We start from the raw sequence: 25,446 nt of genomic DNA on the forward strand, positions 1-25,446 counted from the left end.
AAGAGAAATACCACTGCTTATTCATGAATGCTACTGAACAAAACCTATATTTATTTCATGTTCAGGCTGTAAATATCAGAAATTTATGGATGATGGTTTCTTAAGAAATAAGCACTATAGGCTCTGAAATGACTGGCAGCTCTATTATAAGGGATTTTGAACAAGCTTTGAGGCAGAGGCTCCTGGAAAATAATTTATGTACTTTGCTGACTGTAGAGACATTCCATAGCAAAATATTAGAAATTTACTTGTTCTCAACATGCCATGATAGTTATGATCAAGCTCTGGAGTTTTGCTATCTAGAAATTAAGCATCTTAGAAGTTACCTATTTAGTAATGCATTGTAATATGTTTTTCCTAATTAAGGAAAATCCATCCAATCAATTCTATCATAGTCTTCTGAAAGCCAGTTTTGAATCGCAAAAGTGAAAATCATCCATTGCAATCAAGCTTCTGTGAAATAACCCAGTTAATAATGTTCCCCAGTTAATAATTTACACATAATCACCAAAAAATAAGTTTGGGTTTGCCTGGACATTCATAAAATGGTGATGAACAAACATATCTCTGTATTTTGCCAAATTTCATTTTCTTAATTCCACACATCCCCTAACTACCTCCTTTTCCTTCCCCTTCCTTTACACTAATCACAAACTGCCCTTACCCAAGGGTCTTAGTTGATAGAAGCAGCTGATCAGTGTACCAGAGGCTGGTTAATCAACTCTCTTTGGTTTGGATCATGGCGGAAAGTGGGCAGTGAGAACATGTTTGCCTGAGTCTTCACAGAGAGCCTCCCCTTCCTATTATACTTCTTTGTTCATGAAAGGGACAAAAAGCCTGGCAAGTCCTAATTAATGCCTGTCATAAAGGGATAATTAAGATACTATATGGAGTCATGACTTTTGTTTTAACTTTCCTAAAATATAAATGTAATTAGGAGAGACACTTTCCTCAACAGAGTGAGTCCAGCAGTCAAAACCAGCCTATTTCATCGCTCAGTTGTTTCTGTCCCTGAACCAGTCAATGTTGAGCTTGTATCTTTCCTTTCTCAGGGCTGAGTCTCTCATCTTGCTTTGGTTAGATGTTAAGAAGAAAAATAAAGCATTTCCAAAATCCAAATAATGTTTTTAAAACCTCAGAATCCATCCATATGGAAACTTTTGGCTAATCTGTTATACAAGGTATATACCTTATAACCTACACATGTGCTGGCAGATTACTCTCAGAGACCCTAATCAGCTTGCCATGAGCATGTAGCCATTCTTAAATGCACATTCATGGAGTTGGCTTATACATATGCTTTTAGGGGAACATTGCAGTGATCTGTATGTCTACAGTCTTATAACACATGAATATATACAGGAAAGCTTTTTCTTCATAAGCAATTGGGTTTCATTCACAGACCTCATGGAACAGTATAGGAATCATCTTGCAAATGTCAAAGGTTTGTTTGCCAAAATCTGTTAAGTTATTATTATTATTATTATTTTTTTTTTTACTAAAAGACCAATTTCTGGGGCACGTGGGTGGCAACAGTTAAGCATCTGACTCTTGGTTAGCCAGTTAAGTATCTGACTCTTGGTTTCAGCTCAGGTCATGTGATTGGGCCCTACACCTGGCTCCATGCCCCGCACAGATTCTTTTCTCCCTTACTCTCTGCCCTTCCTGCTCATTCTTTTTCTCCTTCTGTCCCTTTTTCTCCTTTCTCTAATAAATAAATCTATAAATAGATTTATAATAAATAAATGAAAGACCAATTGCGGAGCTTTTTTTTTTTTTAACAAGATTTTATTTATTTATTTGACAGAGAGAGATCACAGGTAGGCAGAGAGAGAGAGAGGAGGAAACAGGCTCCCCGCAGAGCAGAGAGCCAGATTGGGGGGTCGATCCCAGGACCCTGGGATCATGACCTGAGCCAAAGGCAGAGACTTTAGCCCACCGAGCCACCCAGGCACCCCTTGCAGAGCATTTTTAAAGCTGTAGTTTTATCCTTACCTGTTCCTTGGCGGTCTTTTTTTTAATGAATGTATTTATAAAATAAATTAATGTATATCATTATAGACAATTCATAAAACACAAAATAGTAAAAAACAATATTTTCACAAAGAAAACTACCATTAACATTTTGATGTATTTTTGTAAATGTTTCTTTCCTATGTTAATATAATTAATCATTTTTGTTTTTATCACAAAATGAGAATGATCTTATGACATTTCCTAGATAAATTTTCTGTTACCTGATTTATTCCCTCACAATGTATGTTTCGCTTGGGTGATACATTAGAAGAGTGAATAAAGTACATCTGCACAGTTTAAAGAATAACTGTAAAGTAAATAATCTTGGTCACTAGCATCATTATCAAATATAGCCTGCAACACAGAAGCCCCTAATTGCATCCTGTCTTCCTCCCATAAAGGTAACCACTCTCCTGACTTTTGTGGTAACAACTTTCTGCCAATATACGTTATTTTTTCCAGTTTTTGAACTGTATGTAAGTGGAATCATGATGTACGCATTCTTTTCCAAATTGCTCCTTTTGCTCAGCTCTATCTCTTTGAGATTCATTCAGGTCATTGGATCTACATGTATTTGCTTAATTTATCTTTAATACTACATAGTATTCCAATGAATGAGTTTGCCCTAATTTACATCTTCATCTTACTCTTAATGGGAATTTGGAATGATTCCAGCTTATGGCTATTATAATGACGTCGTGCATAATTTTGTCTCTTGGGGAATATGTGCAAATTCCTACTGTGAATATCTATGAATGGATTTGCTAAGGCATAGATATCTTAAATTTTACTAGATAATGCCCAACTATTTTCAGAATAGGCCATGTCAATTGATATTTCCAGACAGCAGTGCCGCATTCTCACTAACATTTTCTATTTTCATATTTTAAAAAATATTTTGAGAAGCTAATGGGTTTATAATTTTACTTCAGAATATTATTAGCTAATAGTTCTCTAATTACTGATTTTGAACATGTTTCTACATCAAATTTGTTAGTCACTTGGATTTTCTTTTTGTAATGTATATCTTTTAGGTCTTTTACCCATTTTTTTCCCATTGTGCTGACTATATGTTTCATACTGATTTGTAGGAGTTCTTTATATATTCTGAGTACTAGTTCCTTACCAGATATATGGGTCATAATGTCATTTCTAACTCTGTGGATTGTCTTCGTACTCTCTTCTTGGTGTCCTTTGATGAAGTGAATTTATTAATTTTAAAGAAGTATAACTAATTGATCTCTTCCTTTACAATTTGTGTTTTTAAAAATCTATTTAAGAAAGGCTCCCTACTTTAAGGTCATAAAGATATCATCTATCTAAAAACATTGCACTTTTTCCTTTTATATGAACTTTGATAGACCTAGGATTGTCAAGTATGAACTAGAGAAATAATTTCATTTCTTTTCTTAATGGATATTGACTTGCATCAGTGAAACTTACTAAGAGTTCATTCTTGCCTCTTGTCAATTCTGTTATGTAACAGATGTCTATATATGTGTAGGCCTAATATTAGGATCTTTATTTGATACCTTATGTCAACATCTCTTTGCCTTTGGTTTTTACATAGAAAGGTATATGTTTTCTCTTAAATTCAATTTAATTTCTTTTTTTTTTCTTCATTTGGGGTAACTTAAATCCCAAGTTTGCTATGGCCCCTGCCCTGCTCTTGTCAGGGAAAAAAATATTGTGGCAAATTGTGGCAAATTATCCTAAAACTGTTTTTGTAACACTTGTCTAGAAGTTACTAGGACAGGAACAGAGGCAATGGCAAAACAAAACCTTCATAAAATATTCCAATTAAATTTTTGAACTAATCATTGGGCATATTGGTCCTTGGGTGGTCTCGGTTTCAGTGAACTGGTTTCCTTTTCTCAGCCTCCCATTGGCCTACACTCCCCTGCCATTGGCTTTCTAAGGTGATGCCTGGCCATGAGGATTTCTTTGCTATCAGTTTGACAAAGGCACTGACCCACACAGTGGACCTGTGAGTAACGTGTCCTCATACACATCCTTTTAATGAATACACTAAGTAGTTGGACTACTTAGTTCAAAGTTAAGATTCCTTGAACTCTTGGTTTTATGTCTCAACTTTAAGGACCCTAAATACAAATATATAACAAAAAATAAAGGGTAAAACAGAGAACAGCTGATAGATGTGGTCTTAAATTCATAATTCAGATTATGAGATATAGGGAAATAATAAGAGATGATGAAAACTGGCCACTAGAATGAAAGTTCCTTCAGGGCATCTCAAATTCGCTGGTGCATTCCCAATGTCTAGAACAGTGTCTGGCTCATAATAGAGGCTTAGTTTTACAAAACATCTCCTTACTTTGTTTCCCAAACAGGAGTCTTCTGTTAGAAAAGATGTCTTCTGCAAAAGTCTAGTGTTTAGCAATTCAAAAGAGAGTAGTGTATTATCCCTTTTTTTTTTCTACCTCCTGGGCATGCTTGATAAGAAAAGTAAAGGAAGTCTCAAAAGAGAAGAATTGAATTCATTGCTTTTCATCCACTTCTTTTCTGAAGCTATGGCATGCCTCCCTAAACCCAAAAAAAGGTTACAAAGATAGCATCCTTGTGTCTTGCCTCTTGGAAGGAATTAACAATAATAATAAAGATAATGACGACAGAAACAATAGCTACTAGTACTTGTATAATGAAGACCATGTACCAGTGTAGTCTTAAACTCTTCACATGAAACATTTCACTTAATCCACAGAAATCCTACACAGTTGGCACCTTCATATCCTTCATTTTACAGATGATGGGGCAAGGCAAGGAAAAGTTAAATTAGTTATCCTGGGCCATCCAGTTAGTAAGAGCAATCATAGAATTAATATGCTGATAGGTTGGTGCTAGAGTGTGTATTTTTAATAGCTATTCTGTGCTGCATTTAGACAAGCCAATTCCAGTTCACCCCCAATCCTCTGCATTACATTTACACAAACACATCGATATTTATGAGAATTGGGGAAGTGGGGCATATTTTATTTCCATTTTCTGGATTTTTATCTTATTTTTCTTAACTGAATTCAAGTTCTGTCACCTTGAGATGTTGGAGACACCATAGATCAAAAGGACATCATGTGTTGAATAGAACATAGCTTTCAAGAAGCACCATATGATCAGGAAAAGAGATTCAGGAACAAAGAATTGCATGCTAGGAAATCTGTGCTAGAGATGTGTACAGGGTACTTCAGGAATACAATGAAGGAATGTGATGTGGGTGAGAGAGAGGGGGCCGTGATGTCAGACAAGTTTTGCAGAGAGTGTTTTGAAGGATGAATAGGAGTTTGATATGTGAGAAAGTAGGATAGTGGTGTCAATGCAAAGGTGCCAAGCCCAGGGAGAGGCTGGTGTGCTGGTTGAGAGTTGGCAGAAGGTGTAGTAAAGGAGTGATCCAAGACAAAAGAACAAGTTGGAAGATTCAGAGTTCATGAAAAATCAGCAAATTGGAGTTCTGCAGTGTGTAAAGTCAGATATCAAGGTCCAGACAATCCTCCATTTTCCAAATGAGTCACCATAACTGATGAAGGTCAACCAAGCAGAGGCAAGGAAAGGTTAAGCAGCTTGTGCTGCGTCACCCAGCTAGTAAGATTTCATGTAATTAAAATCATTTTAGTGGGAAATAGATAAGGCATTTGGAGAGATAGCAGATTCTTTGTGAGGTATTTTTCTGATACATAGAGGACCACAGTATTTTCTTCCCTAAAAGTAGAGTGAGTAATGAGGATGCCTTCAGAGGCTTAGAATTATCTTCAACTAGATGCCTTGCACCTATTTCTTATTCCTATTATTACTGATTCATGTGTCTGTATGTAAAAATTTCTTTTAATTAACTAATTGCACTGACATATATTTGCAAGTGTTTCCTTTACTATACACCTACCCTTTTCTGTGATTCAAATAACTACATTCAATTCTCCTAATTTTTCATAATGTTCTCAATTATCATAGCAAAATAACTCAGTTCTGGGAAAATACACCAATAACTATCTTGAATTGCAGAAACAATAAAATTAAGAGAGTTTTAACTGAACAATTTGAGTTTTTTAATTGAAATATTTGTTCACAAAAGCCCATGATGTCACCACTAAAGGCTAATTTATTTGTTTGTCTGACTCATAATAAATATGGGACAATTGTTTTAATAAAGATGAATTGCTTTTAATAAAGACTAAAATCCCTTTAATTTAGTTAAACAGAAGTCACTGTATTGGCAGTTTTTCGGGAAGAAATGCAGGAGTTGGTTCTCTCAGAAGTTCCATGCCAGATTTTAACACTTTGCATGAGAAATCAGAAGGGCATTGTTAACATGCTCTATTTCATTTGGAACAGTTTTAACTTTTGGTAGTCAGCTCAATAAATGAAATTGACTGCTTTTAACCTGGGACAATTCCATGCTGTACCAGGATATGCCACTGGCTAAGTTGTTACTTTTTCTGTTGGTGTTAAAAGAAGTTGGTGAAAAACTTCAGCGTAAATATCAATTTTCTGTGTTTAACTGTATTTTTATTTTTTTATTTGAGTTGAATTTAATTAACATATGCTATAGTACTAGTTTCAGCGGTAGAATTTATTGGTTATCATCTAACAGACTCACAGACTAAGGCCCCATCTCTGCTATTTCACATGGAATGTAGTCCTAAGCAGCCATCATCTTTTCCCTTTGCCATTGAGCTTTCTCCACAGTCTCTTCTCAACATATGACCATACCACACCTCTGCTCAGAGCTCTACAGTGGATCCCACCTCACTCAAAATAACTGCCTACTCCTTGCAATGGCCTACATGACTCTCAGCTCTCAAGTCCTGCTGCCTCTTCTTGACACTATGCCTCAAATTCTGGCCTTCTTGCTGTTCCTCACACATATCAGAGAGATTCCTGCTTTGGGGCCCTGGTCCTAGATGTTTTCACAGCATGAAGCCTTCTATCCCCAGATATCCACTGAGGTAATTCTCACACCCTTAAAGTCTCTGTTCATAGATCACATTTTGACTACATCATTCACCTGGGCACCATATTTAAGAAATCAACATTTTACCCCTCCAGTAACTTTCCTAATTCCCTTAGCCAGCTCTACTTCTTCCTTTCCCATAGCATTTTTCACCCTCACACACAGTATACACATTACCTATTAATTATGTCTATTATTTTAGTTGGCCTCCCAATTCCATGAGGCCAGAAGTTTTGCTTTTTTGTTCACTGATGTATTTTAGTCTTATAGAATGGCATCTGGTACATTTGGTTCAGTAAATACTTGCTATGTGAATGAGTGAATGGATTAATAAATACATTAATTAATCAATTTTTCCTCAACCCCTCATATTTCTTACACTGTCTGACAAATAGCAATTTTTTTTTCCCTACGCCTTGCAAATGATTCTGGTAATAGTGGTCTGGGCCGCAGACTATGGCCAGCAACTGGACTTTAATTTGATACTTCAGTAAGGAGGAAATTTTCTTTAATGATTTATTCTCTTTAGTTTGTCAGTACAAATACTCAGTTTCAAGTTGTATCTGAAAACTTACAGGCCAACAAATGCTCGGGAATGGAGAGCATGCATCACTTATAGCTACAGCGATTTTCTATCTCTGACTCATCTGAAAAAGCCTTAATTGAGTATTTATTCTTATGCTGCAAGATCCAAAAAATCTTAACTGCCATTAAGCTGTCTACAGAAGCAAAACGAAATGGAGAATTAAGGCAATTATCAGGATGATATGAACCATAGAAAACATGTTTGCCTCAATCTGGATGTTTCTGGAGAACTTATTTTTGACCTAAATTATCTGAGTAACCCCCCCCCTTCAGTTTCCATTTCATTTTGCACAGATAGATAGTAATTTAGTGTGGAAAGGGAAGAGCCCATAATATAGGGAATCAGTGAGAGAAGAAATTCATCATCCAGGGAATGTTTGGCTGTATCTTCTCTTTTCATTAAACTTTCTTCCCAGAGGAAATAGAAAAAATACAAAGACTTAATAAGGAATTTTTAAAAATTAATCACTGATTTACCGAAGATAGTCTTTGACACCTGCCTACATTTTGTTCTTAACTAAAACAGCTCTCCTCAGTTTGGATTTCTTTTAGTTCCTGTTTAGGCTTTAACTTTAGATCCATCTTTTAAAAGCCAGTGAGTAAATAAAACAGGATATTGATCATCATACATGCATTCCAATGCATATGCAGACATGATTGGCAGAGGTGTGGGTTGTTTCTGGTTTACGTGACAGTCAGCTCTCTAATGTATGTCCAGTGTGTGATAATGAGGAATTTGCGGTTGTGTCCATCTGCTGCTCTTGTGCGCTTTATTACTTGTTTTGTCAGGTCAATTGTATTTGTTTGATATCTTCACTCTCTTTCCCTAAAGATGTATTTCCCAATAAGACAATTTTTTAACTTTAGAATTTGATATTCAAACTACCCACCTGTCTCCCCCACACACCAGCTTCAATGGTGAGCAGAGGATGCCCGGTTTAAAAAACAAAACAAAACAAAAAAACAAAAAAAACTGCATCTGCTGAGAAATAGGGCCCTTTCTGGCCCAACCCACCTGCTTTTCCTAACACATGACCATCTCAGTGGAGTCAATGACGGAATCCCCCAAGGGGCTCAGCAGATGCAGCTCAATCATTCATTGACCTCAAATGCTATCCCTTGTCTGCTGTTTGGCTGTCAATTCATTGGAAAAAGTTAAAATCAACCAGGGAGATGATAAATTTTCAGGATATGATACAAATATACATAGAAGTTAAGTCTATTTGATGTAGCATAGGAAGAAATGTTACTGAAATGCAAAAATATTCCTTCCTCATGTCTATGTCTCAGCAATCCAGAGCTCAGTTGTTTGTTTGTTTGGTTTTCTTTTTTCAGTTTGGTTTGGTTTTGGTTCAGTTTGGTTTTAAAGTCCCCCCAATTTCATCCTAATCTATATTCTGGTCATCTCTCATACCCCTCCTCATCATGAGCTTTCTTTCTATTTTATGTATTTTTATTCTTTATTGTCTCCACCATTATCAAGATATAGGTGACATATAACATTGTGTAAGTTTAAGGTACACAGCCTCCTGATTTGATGTACTTACATACTGCAAAATGATTACCACCACAGCATTAGCTAACACCTCCATCACAGCATAGGACAGGTTTCAGACAGAATTTCTTTGAATAAGCTTTCTACCTCTCTTGTGTGGTGAAAACACTTAAGATCTCTCTTAGCAACTTCCAAGTATATAATACAGTATCCTTAACTCTAAGCCCTGTGCTGTATATTAGATCACAGGACTTACTCATCTTATAACTGGAAGTTTGTATTTTTTGACCACCCTCAGTAACACAACAGATATTTGTATATTGATTTTGTATCCTGCAAGTTTACTGAATTTGTTGATTAGATCTACATGTTTTATGTTTTTGATGTTACAATTTCCATCTTTTTACTTTGTGAATCCATTAGCAAATTGCTATAGTTATTTTTAATGCTTTTGTCTCTTAACCTTCATACTAGACTTATAAGTGATATATCCACCATCATTACAATATTAGAGTATTCCGAATTTAACTATATATTTACATATACCCCTGATTTTTTTTATACTTCTGTATGTTTTCTTGTTACTAATTAGCATTCTTTCATTTCAGTTTGAAGAATGTCACTTAAGTTTTTTTTAAGACCAGTCTAGTGGTGATGAGTTTTATCTTGGAAAAACTCTTTATCTCTCCTTCAGTTCTATAGGCCAACTTTGCAGGGTAGAGTATTCTTGGTTGGCAGTTTTTTTGTTTGTTTTGTTTTTTTGTTTTTCTTGTTTTTTTTTGTTGTTGTTGTTGGTTTGTTTTTCTATCACTCCTTTTGGTCTCCAAAGTTTCTGCTGAAAAATTTGCTGATAATCTTATGGGTGTTTCTTTGTACCTAACAGGTTGTTTTTCTCTTGCTGAGTTTAAGGCTCTCTTTTAGTCTTTATCTTTTGATGGTTTGATGTTAATGTGTCTCAGTACAGGTATCTTTGGCTTCTTGTTTTATAATCCTTAGGTTTGCTGGATTTTGATACCTGTTTTTTTACCCAGATTAGGACAGGTTTCAGACAGAATTTCTTTGAATAAGCTTTCTACCCTTTTATCTCTTTTCCTTTTGTGGACCTTTATGAGTGTATATAGGTCTACTTCTTCTCATTAGTTCCTTCATCTATCTTCACTCTTTTTTATTCTTTTTTTTTTCTTGTTGCTCATCTGATAGATGAATTCCTTTGCCTATCTATGAGTTTGCTGATCCTTTCTTTTGCTTGATCTAGTCTGCTGTTGAAACCCTCTAAGTCAAACTTTTCAGTTCAATTTTTATATTCTTCTGCTATGTCATTTCTATTTGGTACTTTCTGTTTTTTACTTTTTAAAAGATTTTACTTATTTATTTGACAGACAGAGATCACAAGTAGGCAGGGAGGCAGGTGGGGGAGGGCAGAAGCAGGATCCCTGCTGAACAGAGAGCCCAATAAGGGGCTCAATCCCAGGACCCTGAGATCATGACCTGAGCCAAAGTCAGAGGCTTTAACCCACTGAGCCATCCAGGCACCCCTGTTTGGTATTTTTTAAATATTTGCTCTCACTTTGTTGAAATTCTCATTTTGTTCATATATTGTACCCCTTACCTCCTAAACATCTTTATGATGATTATTTTAAATCTATCTCTCAGGTAAATCACTTAAATCTATTTAATTAAAATTTGTTTTCTGTAGTTTTATCTTATTATTTTGCCTGAAACATATGCTTTTGTTTCTTCTCCTTGAATCTTTGTATTGGTTTCTGTGTATCAGATAAAACTGCCATCTCTCCCAGTCTTCACAGAGTGATCTTATGTTGGAGATGAAGCTCATTGATCAGTCCAGCCTGTGCTCCTGGTTGTCTTCTAAGCTTTTATGATTGTTCAAGCCATGTTCTTTGTTCTTAGTCACTCCCATTCGTTGAGGGTGTGTTAAAACCCATCAATGTTCCTGGAGTGGGGGGCATATTCAGCACCTAGATGCAAGCTGGTTGTAAGTTGGATCTTCAGACAACAGCTGTAAAAGTATGTAGTTAAAACCCTTCTAGATAATAACTGGAAGATAGGCATTTTTGTTTGTACCTTCTGCACTGATCCCAAGTATATAGCCATGGAGGTGCAGGTGCTTCTAAGCTTATTAAAATATTCTTTGTTTTTACAATCCTGTAGGACTACTGAATACAAGCCTCTTTGGCTACCAGAGCCTCATAATCTTTCAGATAACAGCCACAAAAACAGGGGCACTAGCTATGTGTATAAACTCCTTCCACAGAGATGCTGGCAACTTGAAGCAGGCTAGAGGGAGAATCTGAGAGTTGGCTGTTCCCTCCTGATTGAATGGCACTATGCCAGGAGTGGGGTTTATGATGAGTATGTCTCAGCCTTTCCTAACCATTTCACTTTGGGCATTTTCTCATTTGCCTGATGTGAAGGAGTCACCTAGCTACTTCCTGAATTTCTTTTAGAGAGAATTCTTCCATGTACACATGCTCGTTCTCTGTGTCCATGGGAGGAAGAGAGTTCAGGAACCCCCTATGTTATCATCTTTAAAACTGCTCTTGAAGGGTTCTCAATTTTGACACTTCTATTAACATTGACTAATTTAATTTCTAATCAGTGAAACATCCTTGACCTTTCCTATCTCCAGACATCTGTACATAGTCTTTCCTCTGCTTGGAATGACCCTACCTGCATTTCTGTTTAAGCGAATCTATGCACACTTCATGGTTCAGCTCAAAACCAATCCCAATAAAGTGTTTCCTTTTAGCATGCTAATTTTGTTTCCATCCCTGAACTCACATAGTATAGCTGCTTTATTCCGTTTCCCCTCCTTCCTTATTCTTCTGTGTCCCATTTTCTTGTTCATTCTATATTTTTAATTATTTTAGTTATGAAATACCACACAAAGAAATATCACATACATGGAGAAATGTCAAATCTACACTTTGACAATTAGTTCTAAAATGAATTCATGTGTAATAATTCTCAAAGAATTATAATATTGCCAAGACCCAAGAACCTCCCATGTGTTCTGTCCAGTTGACAGCCCCCTTTCTCTCTAACAGAGCTATCCCCATTCCCTTTATAGTTTTACTATAATATATGAATCCCTGAGCAATAAAATTTCTTTTTTATCTCTTTTTGAATTTTATATAATTTTTAATTTTGCGCTTTTTCTCTTTCTATAAAAAAGATTAAACTACATAATAAACATCCTAAAACACACTCTAAAGCGCAATAGGTATTTTGGGTCTTTTTCTCCCACAATATTATAGTATTTAGCATATAATTGATAGCTATTATATTATTTTTCTTATGTCTTTGTGGGATCTGTAGGTACTCCTGAACTGTTAATTAACTTTTGAATTAATAACCTATCTGTTTTAACATCTTGCTTCCTTGAGGGCAATGGTGCTCTTAAATTGTTTGTAAAATCCCCATATTACCTAGCACAGAATAGGTGCTTATTAATTTTTTCATTTTATTCAGTGCTATTGCTTTGCTATGAAATGATAGAAAACTTAATATTGAATGATCCCATATAAGAAGTCTTGCTGAATTACTCACTATGACAATAGCCTTTTCTATTTTCTTCATAGCCCTTGTTACTAGTTGAAATTATATTGTTTTATTATTTAATTGTTTATTTTCTGTGTTATCTCAAGTAGAATATGAGCTTCTATCCCTAAAGTTTAGGACATTAACTGTCAAAATATAGGTACTTAATGAATATTTTTTCAATTACAAAAACAAATGAATTATTATAGGAATTAAGGAATTAGAGCTTTTTATGACATTTATGTTTTATTAATGTCTGTCATCTTTAGAACTCTATTCATTTCTCAACTCCTATATTTCAGGAAGACATTTATTCTGAACTTGGTTAATTCTTTCCCTTCTTGAGAACATAAACTTTCTCTGAAGGCCAGAGTTTGCTCTGGAGAGGAAATAGGATCAGCTGTTACTTTTGACATGGGTTTAAAATGTTCTTTCTACAAAATGAGGGATGATTAAATCTAGGGCATTTTTATTAAACTCAAGCAATAACGTTATTAAGGTACTAATGTTTTCCCACAGTAAAGTAAGGTTTTTATTACTTTGTCGTAATATATGGTATATTCATATTTGAAAGAGTTGGCAAAATAATACTGGGTAGCTAGAAAGTAGGCTCTGATCTCTTCAAGGCTATAAACCATTTGATTTTTGAAAGGTAACATGGTTATTATTTTCAAGGTTTTAGGAATTTTGTTAAATTAAAACTGTGTTTTTGAGGACAAAATGAGAAATACTTATTGTGTCTAGTTTTTTACCTCTTGTGTTACTTTTATTATCTTCTCAATGTGTCTTAATGCTGTTCTTAGGAATTCCCCATTTGGCAGGTAGTTAGAGTCCTTGAGCATGAATGTCTAAGATGTGATGAAAAGCTGTGTTTTTGGAGACTCCACATAAGAAACAAAATACCCTATGGAAGCATCTTATTTCTTTGTCTCAAAATTCTTTCCACATATTTTGAAAGCCTGTGCATGAGAAAGGGATCGTGGTATATATACATGGGGCAGGGGTGGAATTGCAACCCATTTTATCTAGGTAGTCTCTTGTCTTTGTGTTGTGTGTTTATGTGAGAGTTTTCTTCCAATTGGTGTACATCTAACGTGCTGTGGAAACAGCATATCATACCAATATGCACATCTTCCATTTCCATTCCTCTCCACTCTGCAACAGAAAAGCTGAAGTCACATTAAGGTCTCATGAGTTTGCATGGTCTTGGAGCTCAGGATGTGATTTTTAACTTGGGGGTAATTATTCAGTTCAAGATTTCTCATAGTTGGTTATAAACAACCAAGGCATATAGAAATATTTAATATTTGCATTAGCACTCTATAGTTTATATAAATCTTTGCAAAATATCTTCTCTTCAGAAGAACTCTTAACCTTGTTGATGTCCAGGGTGACAGACCTTCCTTCACAGAATTGTAAGAATGCACTGCTTCCCAAGCAGGTATGGACTAGATACTAAAGTTTTGAGAAGTGAAGATTTCCTTCTTACAAAAAGCCTGGCTATACCTCATCTCTGTTATTAAGTACTTTCTTCTGTACAAGACATCTTTCTGAAGGATGACTCTAAAACAGCGTAGATTATAGAACTATGGAGTACTTCTAACCCAATGAAAATATACCATGGTACAAGGGTTCCTTTCAATTCCTTGACCACAGCTGTTTCAGTATTTTTTTAAATGTTTTTGGAATTGATGGGGATAAAAGTTAAGTCTGTAGTGTTGTCCCTGTGATCCGTTTGAGAAAAACAAAAAAAGTGTTGCCGCCAAGACAAATGTGCTTCCCTTTTGCTATGATTTCTCTTGAGGCAGCAATGGCCGAAGTTTCACAGCAGCCACAGCCACCACACCCACCCCTCCATACACACATGGAATTCTTTTCCAGTGTGCGTAGCTCAGTTACACATCCTGACCAGTCTTACCAACTTCTCTATCAAAGAGTATGACTTTGAAGGTGGGAGAAGTGCTGAGTGATGCAAAGTGTTCTTCTTTATTGCATGGTTCCCTCTGGAATGAGCAGTCTGTGTTTCTGAGCTAAAATGAACTGTCATTAATTGTCATTAAACGCATTAATTGCATTCAACCTTATAGCTACCCCACTGCGGTACATTTTGCCTGGCTCTCATGTGTATGTTTTGTTCTAGGCCTTAGGAAGCTCATCTCATCCACAGTATTTCAGCAAAACCATATTTCTCTCACAATTGTTCCTATTTATAGTGTTTGTGTTGTATCCTCGCAATGTGTTGAGCCAACCTTTAATGTGGGAAGATGAGCAAAGGGAGTAAGATGGATGAGGGAGGATGCGATTCTTTGTGTTTGTATATGTCTATTCTTACACATACATTCTTTATAGATGGGGAATAAATTAAACATTTGCAAAGCAAGTGAAATTGACCATGTGTGGATCGTGAAGCTTTTCCTGGGGGATGACAAGAGTTTACAAAGACTGTGGAATAAGAAAAAACCTCCATGTACTTAAGAACTTGAATTTAAAATTTTTAAAGTAGAAGGACTTGGATGGCTCCATCAGTTAAGCCTTAGCTCAGGTCATAATCTCCAGGTCCTAGGATTGAGTCTGCATCAGGCTCCCTGCTCGGTGAGGAGTCAGTCTGCTTCTCCGTTCTCTCTCTCCCTCTGCTCTCTCTCTCACTCCCTCTCTATCTCAAATAAATAAATAAAATATTTTTTAAAAATAAGTAAAGATAAAATTTCTAAAGTGAAAATTGACAAATCCACAATCATTGTAGGCTTATTATCTCTCTCCCAAAATATGATCAAGCAGATAGAAATGTATAAGATATGAATGACTTAATAATTGTTATTTAACATATGGAAAGAATGGCATATATATCAAATTATTATACCTGGATATAATTTATAATTGATGTTTAAATATAAAATGTTACTTATCAAAAAGCGAAATAATTGGCCATATATTTTTTTCTACATGACTCTCACTAAAGTTAGTTTTAATTTTTCTTTTGTTTTTCTTTTTACATGTAGCCAAAAGTCATAGTCTCTTCAGAAAAAAAAAAAATTAAAAACTTGGTTCATTAGCGTTTTGTAAGCAACTTAATCTATTCTGAGTAGAAATAATATGTTCAATCTCTTTTTTTTTTTTTTAAGCACTGTTTAAATAGAACTCAGTAGACATGCGGATGCATCAAGCATTATGTATACACTAAAGAATTGGTTTTCAAAGTTAGCCTACATTAGAATCACCTGGAGGATTTCCTCAAACAAGACTGTTAGCCCCAACCCCAGAGTTTCTGATATAATAGGACAGAGAAGGAGTCAGGAATTCGCTTGTCTAACAAGTTACCATGGGATGCTGATGCAGTGGTTGGGGACCACACTTTAGAGACCACTGAACTAGAGCACAACAAAACAGCTGTTTATGAAACATAATGCAGGGACTTAAAGCTTCTTAGCCATTATATGTGTATATATTTAAATTAAATCTTTCAGATTATCAACATTTGAATAATCTTTCCCAGAAATGGAAGTCCATTTAAAATGTAAAGATGGCATATATCAATTGGCTAAGTAAGAGCATTAGCAACATTATAGGTTATTCCTCCCAGTTTTACTTTTTTAAAAGATTTTATTTATTTATTTATTTGAGAGAGAGTGAGTATAAGCAGGAGGAGGGTCAGAGGAATAAGCAGACTCCCTGCTAAATAAGAAGCCCAATGTGGGGCTCAATCCCAGGACCCTGGGATCATGACCTGACCAAAGCACAAACACTTAAGTGACTGAGCTATCCAGGTGCCCCTAAATAATTTATTTTTAAGTAATCTGTACACCCAATGTAGGCGCTCAAACTTACAACCCAAACAACAGTCCTAAGTTTGAGTTTGCTTTAGCTCAGATCAAGAGTCACATGTTCTACCCCAGAGATCAAGAGTCATATGCTCTACTGACTGAACCAGCCAGACACCTCATAATTTTACTTTTTCCTTTTTCACCTTTATTTTTATTATGTTCAGTTAGCCAGCATATAGTACATATCATAAGTTTTTGATACAGTGTTCAGTGATTCATTAGTTGCATGTAACAACCAGTGCTCATCACCACATGTGCCCTCCTTAATACCCATCCCTCCCCCCTCCTTTCTACAACCCTCAGTCTGTTTCCAGGACTCTAGAGTGTCTCATATGTTTGTCTCCCTCTCTGATTTCTTCCCATTCAGTTTTCCCTCCCGTCCCCTATGGTCCTTCACACTATTCCTTATGTACTGCTTACAAATGAAACCATATAATTGTTTTTCTCTGCTTGACCTATTTCACTTAGCATAATCCCTTCCAGTTCCATCCACATCGATGAAAATGGTGGATATTCATCCTTTCCTATAGCTGACTTTTTTACCTTTTATTTCCATTTTCTAACCCTTGAGCCTCAGGGTTTGGAACACCTTAAGTGGTTGTATAAGGCATCTCTAGGAAACTAGCTAGGCTCTGATAAAATCTTCATTGGTGTTTCTAAAGCATGTGAGTATATAGCTGTCAAGTCATAAGACTTTCCCATAATACCTTTGACATAACAACAGTCCTAAGTGTAGCACAAAGCTATGCTTTAAACTGGAACAACAACCTCAAATCTGACAGGGAGGATAATTTTGTAATTGAAGAGAACAGTGAGAACATTGCAGTGTAGAGGGGTGGTTGGTTCAATAGCTACCAAAATTGAGACTTTATATTTCAGAGTATGCTAAACTTTCCCTGTGACCTAAAATCCATTGTGCTTATACCACAGTATTTTCTACCTCCTGATTCCTCTGTAAAGGATTCAAAAATCTCCCAAGCAAATTTAGTTCTTTTCCTATATTTTTCTCATACATACTTTCACAAATAATATAGAACAACATTGTACAGTGCCCATTGGCATGTCCGTTTCCCATTCAATTGGAAGGACCTTGAGGGCACACATTATTTTTGTCTTTAATTACCATACACCCAACATTGTGCCCAAGATAAATACTTGTGAAAGGAAAGCCCTTCAAAAGCAAAGATGGCACCTTGGTCATCATTGAATTGAGCACATCATTCTAGCACCTGAGTGCACAATGCATCTGTATTTGTGAAATTTACTGAAAGGGCACACCAGGAGACTAGCCCCAACACCTCCCAATATTAGATTTGTGGGGAAAAAAAAAATAAATCCCTAAAGTAGATTCCTGGTTAAACCCACTCTGAACAGACTAATAAAACCCACTACTCTTGATCCAATACAGAAGAGATGGGAGCTGGGACTACAAGGAGCTGTCCTTGCAGTGCCACCGCTGTCCCATTGCCAACATCTCTACGCACCATCTCTGCCCCCAGTCAGAGCATTTTGTGTTGTTGTTCCTTGTTACCCGTTAGCCCCACAACCCATGTTGGTGCCATGGGATGCAAATTGCCAGCCCCAACACAAACCCTGTCTCTGAAGAGGCACTTGGTTGGCAGAGTGAAAACACAGAGTAACGAGAGATGCCATCTGCATTTCCTACTACATAGCTCAATTAGTTGATTGATTTGTAACACTTTAAAAAACATTTTCTAGGCAAAGCAAATTAGGAGAGTGTTTTATAATGTATTCAGTTTAATTAAAACTGCACTAAGTGGAGTACTTTGCTTCTTGGTTTCAGAAAAAAATATTGTTAAGGAAATCACATACCATATTGATTTTCACTGCCCCCCACCAAACAGGAGTAAAATAACATTGCTAAAGGTTGCATCATCTAGAGCTGCACAAGTGTGCCTCTTTAAGAGGTTTTCCATAATTAGAAAGTAGAAGATTGAGTGGCAAGGGAAGACATTAGTGTACATCCTTGCAAACTGGGGGTAGGTGGAAGGGGAAGCTAGTAGTATGCTCCAAATTTGAATAACCAACAACGCCTGCTCCTTGTGCACAAAAATGCTTTTATTGTCAGAGGGGAAAAGAAAATCTGCCACGTTCCAGATCAATTCAAAGACTTAATTGAACAAATTGGAAAAGTTGAACATAGATGCCCATCTTTACTAATAAGGTGAAGCAGAAACAACGTCCCAATACGAGACTTTCCCAAGTTTGGATAAATTAGATGTTACTCCAACTCCCCTACTCACATTTCAAATTATCCCTACCAGACGGCTTTCTCTGCCTTCCTGTTGCCTGTCACATCACCAAATGTAAGAGGGCTTCCAAATTGTTAGTCATCTGATTAAACCCTCAAATTATTGGAGACATTTGCATGGGTAATTATGATTTATTTAAAAGCACTTTGTTTGCATTGCTCTTCTTCTCAGTTTCTTTAAAGCCAATTACTGAGAAATTGATTGGATTGTTTTGATTTTTGAGATCATTTGGAACTTCAGAACACATCCCTTTGCATAATTTTTTGAAAGTAAAACCAAAACAAAACAATGAAAGGAACAGCCTATGGAATTTCTGTATTTCACATCTTCAGAACTTCTGCAGTATGCTAGTAAGTGGTGAAAGTAGTAGGAACAGTCATAGTTATTCTTCAGTACCACGAAGACCAAATTAGACAAGTTGAACCAACTGTTTCAGTTTCATCTCATTTGATTGAATCAGTAATATTTAAATAGGGCAGAGTTTCTTCTGGTTCTGTTGGACTCCTGTTGGACTTCAGCATCCTCTGGGTATTCTGAGGATACCCAGAGGATGCTGGCAATGATGCTGTCCCATATCATAGAATATTCCTTTTCTTATCACTATTGTTTTATGATACTTCATTACCGAAATTACCTTGGAAAAATCAAAAACTGACCAGTGATATGAAATCTATCATCCACTCTAGGTAATACCCCTTTAATGAGGCCTGACTTCTCATCTCTAGCCCTTCCCAACCTACACATACAAAGTACTGCCTTGGGCTTGTCCATTTACTTTTTATAAGCAATGGCATAAATTAAGCAGAAGGAATGATTACTACCCATTTCTTAGGATAGCCTGTTGCTTAGAAAATATTGTGAACAAATACGTGTTGGGTATTAATTTCTTAAAATTAATAATATTCTAGCTCGCCTCCAAGTGTATGCCATGGGGAAGTACCCCAAAAAGGCATTTCAGACTAACACGTCCATGTGGTTCTATTTTTAAGACTCTCGTCTTTCTACCTTTCCAAAAACAAAGATGCTAAAAGATACCTCTGTGGGAACCCACTGATTCCATTAAGTGTGGTTTCATCAAATACATAATGACTCTAAGCCAAAAAAAAAAGAAAGACAATCTAGTATTTCTGATTTTAAATATTACTAATGGGACTGGAAGTAAAAATAATTGCTATTTAATTACAGAAATGTGTACTCCGACGCACAAATGCCTTGATAGAGGATAATGACATTGGACACTGAAAATGTTCTGTGGCTGCTGGGAACATTTGACAATAATTTACATGTTTAATTGAGTTGCTGTGAAAGGCTCATTGCGCAATTACATGTTCACTTAGGTGCTCAAATAGATACTGAAAATACCTATGTTTCACTTGTACCTATTGCCCAAATGGCTACTGCAAAAAATGTTGCCATTTACTTATGTGGGGGACTATACATATGATTGCACTTTACTGTGTTTAAAATGCCTTCTGCCCTTAGGTTTGATGGCTCAGTCTTGCTCTGAGCAACGCTGCAATGCAGACTATTTATGGAACAATATTGCCCTCTGGCAGTGAGGCAGCCATTGGTTTTTAATAACTGTTTTATGTCATTTTGACAGCTTTTAAACTAGTCACACCCAGCAGTTTAGGCCAGAAGGGAAACATCAACGAATGCCGAATGCCGGCAGGAGTTTTGTATTACAAAAACCTATATGTGCATTTATATTAGGAAAACGCTACAATTCTTGCCTTAAAGAAAAGCTTCATCCCCAAGAGGCCTACTGAGTTTTTGCCAAGTAAAGCTTAGAGAAGTGCAAATAATCGTGATGATATTGTGCTCAAAATACAAGAAGAGACCAGATCCGCTTTCCCTTTCTGAGACTCGTGAGCTGACACGAGACAAAGTCTGGAAGCCCATGGCAGAGCTTCCTCCCATTGTGCATTTTGGAAATGTTCATGGGATCAACAAAGAACCACCGGGTCCTATCTGACCTTTTGAAATGAATCACCTTGAGGAGTGTCCAGGCTTTCCACGAATGACCCAGGGCTGCTCACCGGAGCTAAAGAAGCCAAAGTCTGGGAAGCAGCTGCCAGTTCCAGGAGGGTATCTCTGCTGCTTCCCAGCTACTTACTCAAAGCAAATGCCTCAAAAGAGCCAGGTGGGCTTTCCCAGCTGAGCTGGAATTTTGGGGAGGGAGGGCTCTGCTATATTTAAACATGCAGCTTCCAACAGCTGAGAAAGGCATAGATCTGTAAGCACCCTCCTCTTCCAGCCCAGTGGTCATGGCTGAAAGCATTTTTATGATCGCAGGAGGCAGCTCCAGATCTCTTCTCCGTTGTTGGATCTGGAAAAGCAAGGCCTTGGAAGGAGACCCCAAGCATCTGTCATCGCTCCCATGAACTTGCTTCCAGCTACAGAATAGGTCATCCCTCTCCGGGAGCAGAGTTCAGAGAGATGGGCCGGGAGGACTCCTCAGGAGAGGGAAGAGTAGATAAAAGTAGCATTTTATGCTTCTGCTTCGGGCACACACACAGGATTTCCTTCCACCCAAAATGCCAGGAAATATACTGCACACTGATTTTCAGCTATTACTTCCTGTAGGGAAGACACCAAGATTAAGAAGGGACCATTCTTGCAATTATAATTCAATAATGCCAAAATTAAAGATTTGGAAATTAAAATAAGATATGAAAAAAACCTCAAGAAGGATCATTACAGAGAATAGAAAGAGAAAATAAAGATGCTAGATTCAGAAAACTGAGTTTAAATGAAGCCTAAAAAGGAATTTAAGACTCTTCCTGCACAAACTGAAAAAATCGAGTCAATTACATTAATTGAGTTATTATGTATAATCGTTTAGATTAAATGTTGATTTTTTTCCCTGAATTTAAAAAAATTTATTAAATTGTTATTCAAATTACAACATGGGTAGAAAAGGAGTAGATTTAGCTTATAGTAGAAAATTAAAACAATTACCTTAGTTGTTCAAGAAATAAACAAAAATAGCTTCAATTATGCCCAACTAAGAAAGAAGGTTTATTTGCATCTATTTTAGCTAACTCAAGAACATGCATAACATGTATACCCACATCTTAGCGGTAAAATGCCAAAAGAACATCAGGAACTGAGCATGAAACAAAGCAAAGGAGGAGAGAGGGTTGGGTGTAATATGGTGACATGGTATGTCTAAGCCTATCCAGCAGATAAGAAGCTAGAGCATCACCACCAGAGCGGGTACCATTCCCAGCCAACTATTCAAGCTCTGATCCTTCCAAGCATCTCATTTTCCAAATTAGCTTCCAAATGATTTCAAAAGAAACTGACGCTAAAAGGAAGACTACTCCTTTTCTTTAGTAAGTGACTTCAGGAAGCTCTTAAATTTTTCTTCTCTGTATTCACTATTAAGAGCTCTCCTCAAAATTCTCTACTTCAGCACTACGTTTCACTTCGCAGAGGTTCTCCTTGGAAGAGCTGTCTGGGCCAGGAATGATGCAGGCTGTAGAGTCTATAATTCTCACTTTGTTCTGTTGGATTTCCTTTTATGGACGGAAGTGATATGATTCACATCTGGGAGCCTCTTCTGGGGAATATACAGTATGCCAAGTGTGATAAAATAAAAAAGCCCCAGCTATTTCTAGGATTGAATAATAACAATGACAATAACGGTATTATAGCAATAACAAGAATAGTGATAATTTGTTATAACTTCTTAGAAGATTCTGAAGGACTAACTACTGTTCATAGATTATGTCTTTTAGTAATCACAGAATTTCTTTGAGGTAAAGATTGTTGTTTCCTGTTTACTCAGGTGGAAATAAGGACAAGGGAGGTTATTTCAGTTGCTTAAGGGGTAGGGCTAGTAAGGATGAGAACTCAGGTCTGTCTGTCCCAAATCTATTTTTTATGACCTCAAACTACTTTTGTTTTTCTTGATTAAAATAAAAATAGTCTGTGGTAGATGGCATTATCAACCATAAGTCTTAAACCTCCCCGAACCCACACTCTTTGGGACTTTGGAGATCCTCCCACTAAAGGAGCAGAGTTTATTTCCTGACTCTACCCACTTTGATCTTGGGTTTGGCCAATGGACTTGACAGTGGTGACATTGCACTAATAGCTCTTAGCCCAGGCTTTCATTTGGCTGTGGTTCTTCTGGCTGTCCTCTAGCTGCTTCCCATGGCTATGAGAAGCTAGCCTTGGCTAGCTTCTGGGTCCCTGGACGGGTACAAGGGACAAACAGGACAGAGCTGCTCTGGTTGACCAGCTAATCAACCTCAGATGACGCAGTGTATATACATGAACACTAATAAATACTCATTGCTATCCAAGCTTTGGGGTTTTTTAAATAATTGTAATGGCAACAGATACCCTCTATATGGTCTATTTTGAAGAGTATGTACTAAGTGAATGGATTTACATGCATGTCCACATACACCTGTACACATACCTGTGTATGAGCCTTACTGTCTTCAATTCAGATAACCATTTGATGCAAATAAATTTGTCATTATCAAGCGAAAGGAAGTTTCAGGGTTATTTTCCTTTAGAAGACCATAACCCTTTCATTTCCTTTTTGGTTCCCCCATTAAAAGCCAAGATGTTTTAAGATAGTTTAGCTGCTTAACTCTGGCTTTGGGCTTTGGTGAGTTTTTGATAACTGACACTTAACAGGGACCCTCTCCGCACCACTGACATATCTCAGTAAGAGGGAGGCATCTTGACCCCTGCAGAGCAGTGACAGTTCAGTGTTCTCTGTCGAACCCCATCCTGGTTGTTCTCAGCTGTACGACTAATCTGGGGTGCTTTTGACTTTGAACCAGATCAGCAGTGACGAGTGAATGTGAATTGCGAAATAGCTTTGCAACATCAAAGTCTGCCATCAAGTGGTATCATGTCATTTTATGATACAAGACACTAGACAAAGGCAAAATGCCGAAAGAAAGAAAAATGTGCACATGGATACATTCACACACACACACACACACACATGCACACAGACACACATTTAACAAGGCATTTGAAGCTGTTCTCAGATTGTGATTAGGTCAGAGTTCCTGCTTTGTACCTTTGGCTTTTGGTATATTGACCTATCTGGATTCACAATGAGTATTTGATACAGTCAAAGCTACATTCTTGGAGTATAACTAGGTCTATAAGATGAACTGGATAACTGGCTTAATTTTGACAGATCCAAATAATCTTGCAAAAAAAAATTTTTTTGTTTTTTTTTTGTTTGTTTGTTTTTTGTTTGTTTGTTTATTTGTTTGGCTCAATGTTCTAGTTAATATGGCTTATGTTATCCCCACTGAGAAAAATGAATCTGGGTCAGTTGTTACAAACAAATACAAGTTGATATATTCAACTGCTATAGTAGTTTTATTGCCAATTGATTCATCTGAAGTAATGTTTCCTTTTATAATTCATGAATAAAAATGTACATGTTATGATAGTTGGTACTCTGTGAAATATGCCCTAATTTGCTAATATCTAACTGGGAAATAAATATATTTGTATTTGATTTGGTCTAGATTTTTAGCAAGATTTTCATAATTTTAATAACATATTAATGAGTTTCATTTGTAAATGGGAAGACTCCAGGGTTTAGAACAAGATGTGTGCTTCTGTCTTGGTGGTTTGAGGGCAATGCACAGGAGATGTTCCCTCTGGAAGAGAGGCTAGAAGTAGGGGGTCAGTTAAAGAAAAGGGCTACTTCCATTCGCACAGAAGAGAAGTGCATGATTAAGAGAAGGCTGACCATACCATGTACCTCATTTGCCATTTTCCCCTGTCAAACTTGCAACCCAATTAGAGTATGCAACCCAATAGAGAGTCTACTATTTCTGTTCCATTTTGAGTTTTTCTATGCTCTCTAACTCTGTTCTCTATTGATCTGGTTAAGATGAACACATGGAATCATTAACAAATCCTGATTTGGTTTACTGTTACTCGAATATTTGTTCTGTGTTCACCTTTCCAAACCACATTGAAATCCATAGTTCTCTAAGCTACTGGCAGGTTTCCCCAATTTCTCTCTTTTCTCCAGTATATGCTTCTAAAACAGCCTCCAGAGTGATTTTTAAAATACACATTTTATCAATTTCTTACTCAGAACCCTTCAACGGTTTCCTCGCACCCTCTAAATAAAATCCAAATGTCACATCTCAGCCTACAATGACCTTTAAGATTTAGTCCTTGCTAATCTCACCAAATTTTTTTTTTAAGATTTATTTATTTATTTAAGAAAGAGATCAAGCATGGGAGCTGGGGGATGGGTAGAGAGAGAAGGAAAGAGAGAATCCCAAGCAGACTCCCCACTGAGCACTGAGCCTGATGTGGAGCTCAATCTCATGACCCTGAGACCAAGACCTGAACCAAAATCAAGAGTCAGATGCTCAACCAATTAAGCCAACCAGATGCCCCTCTCCACAATATTTTTTTTCTTTCTGATCTCTGCCTTGTGTCCATGCTGACCTTCCTGCAATTCCCTAAACATCCCATGTTTGTTCCCCACACTGAGCCTTTCACTTGCTGTTCCCTTTGCCTGGAATAACCAGTTCTTCCCCACCCCAGATCTTCACTGACTTGCATTCTTACTTCTTTCAGATTTCTTCTCAAATGTCACTCCTCAAAGAGATGCTCTCTGGCTACTTGATCTAACATAGCCCACCACTCTTTTTATGTTCTTTCTTTTAACTTCTATTGCAATCCAACTGGCCACCCACTGACAAGGTGTGCTTCTCTCTAGAAGGGTGA

The 25,446-nt window shown here is 36.8% G+C and overlaps 1 protein-coding gene across 2 annotated transcripts in view; it reads left to right on the top strand.

Moving 5' to 3' along the window:
* The window catches only part of MACROD2 (mono-ADP ribosylhydrolase 2), a 1,974,291-nt gene that overhangs the window by 1,688,296 nt on the left and 260,549 nt on the right, over positions 1 to 25,446 (top strand). The window lies entirely within an intron of this gene.

Source organism: Mustela lutreola, chromosome 9 (assembly GCF_030435805.1).
Source record: "Mustela lutreola isolate mMusLut2 chromosome 9, mMusLut2.pri, whole genome shotgun sequence".
In the NCBI taxonomy this organism is placed as follows: Eukaryota; Metazoa; Chordata; class Mammalia; order Carnivora; family Mustelidae; genus Mustela; species Mustela lutreola.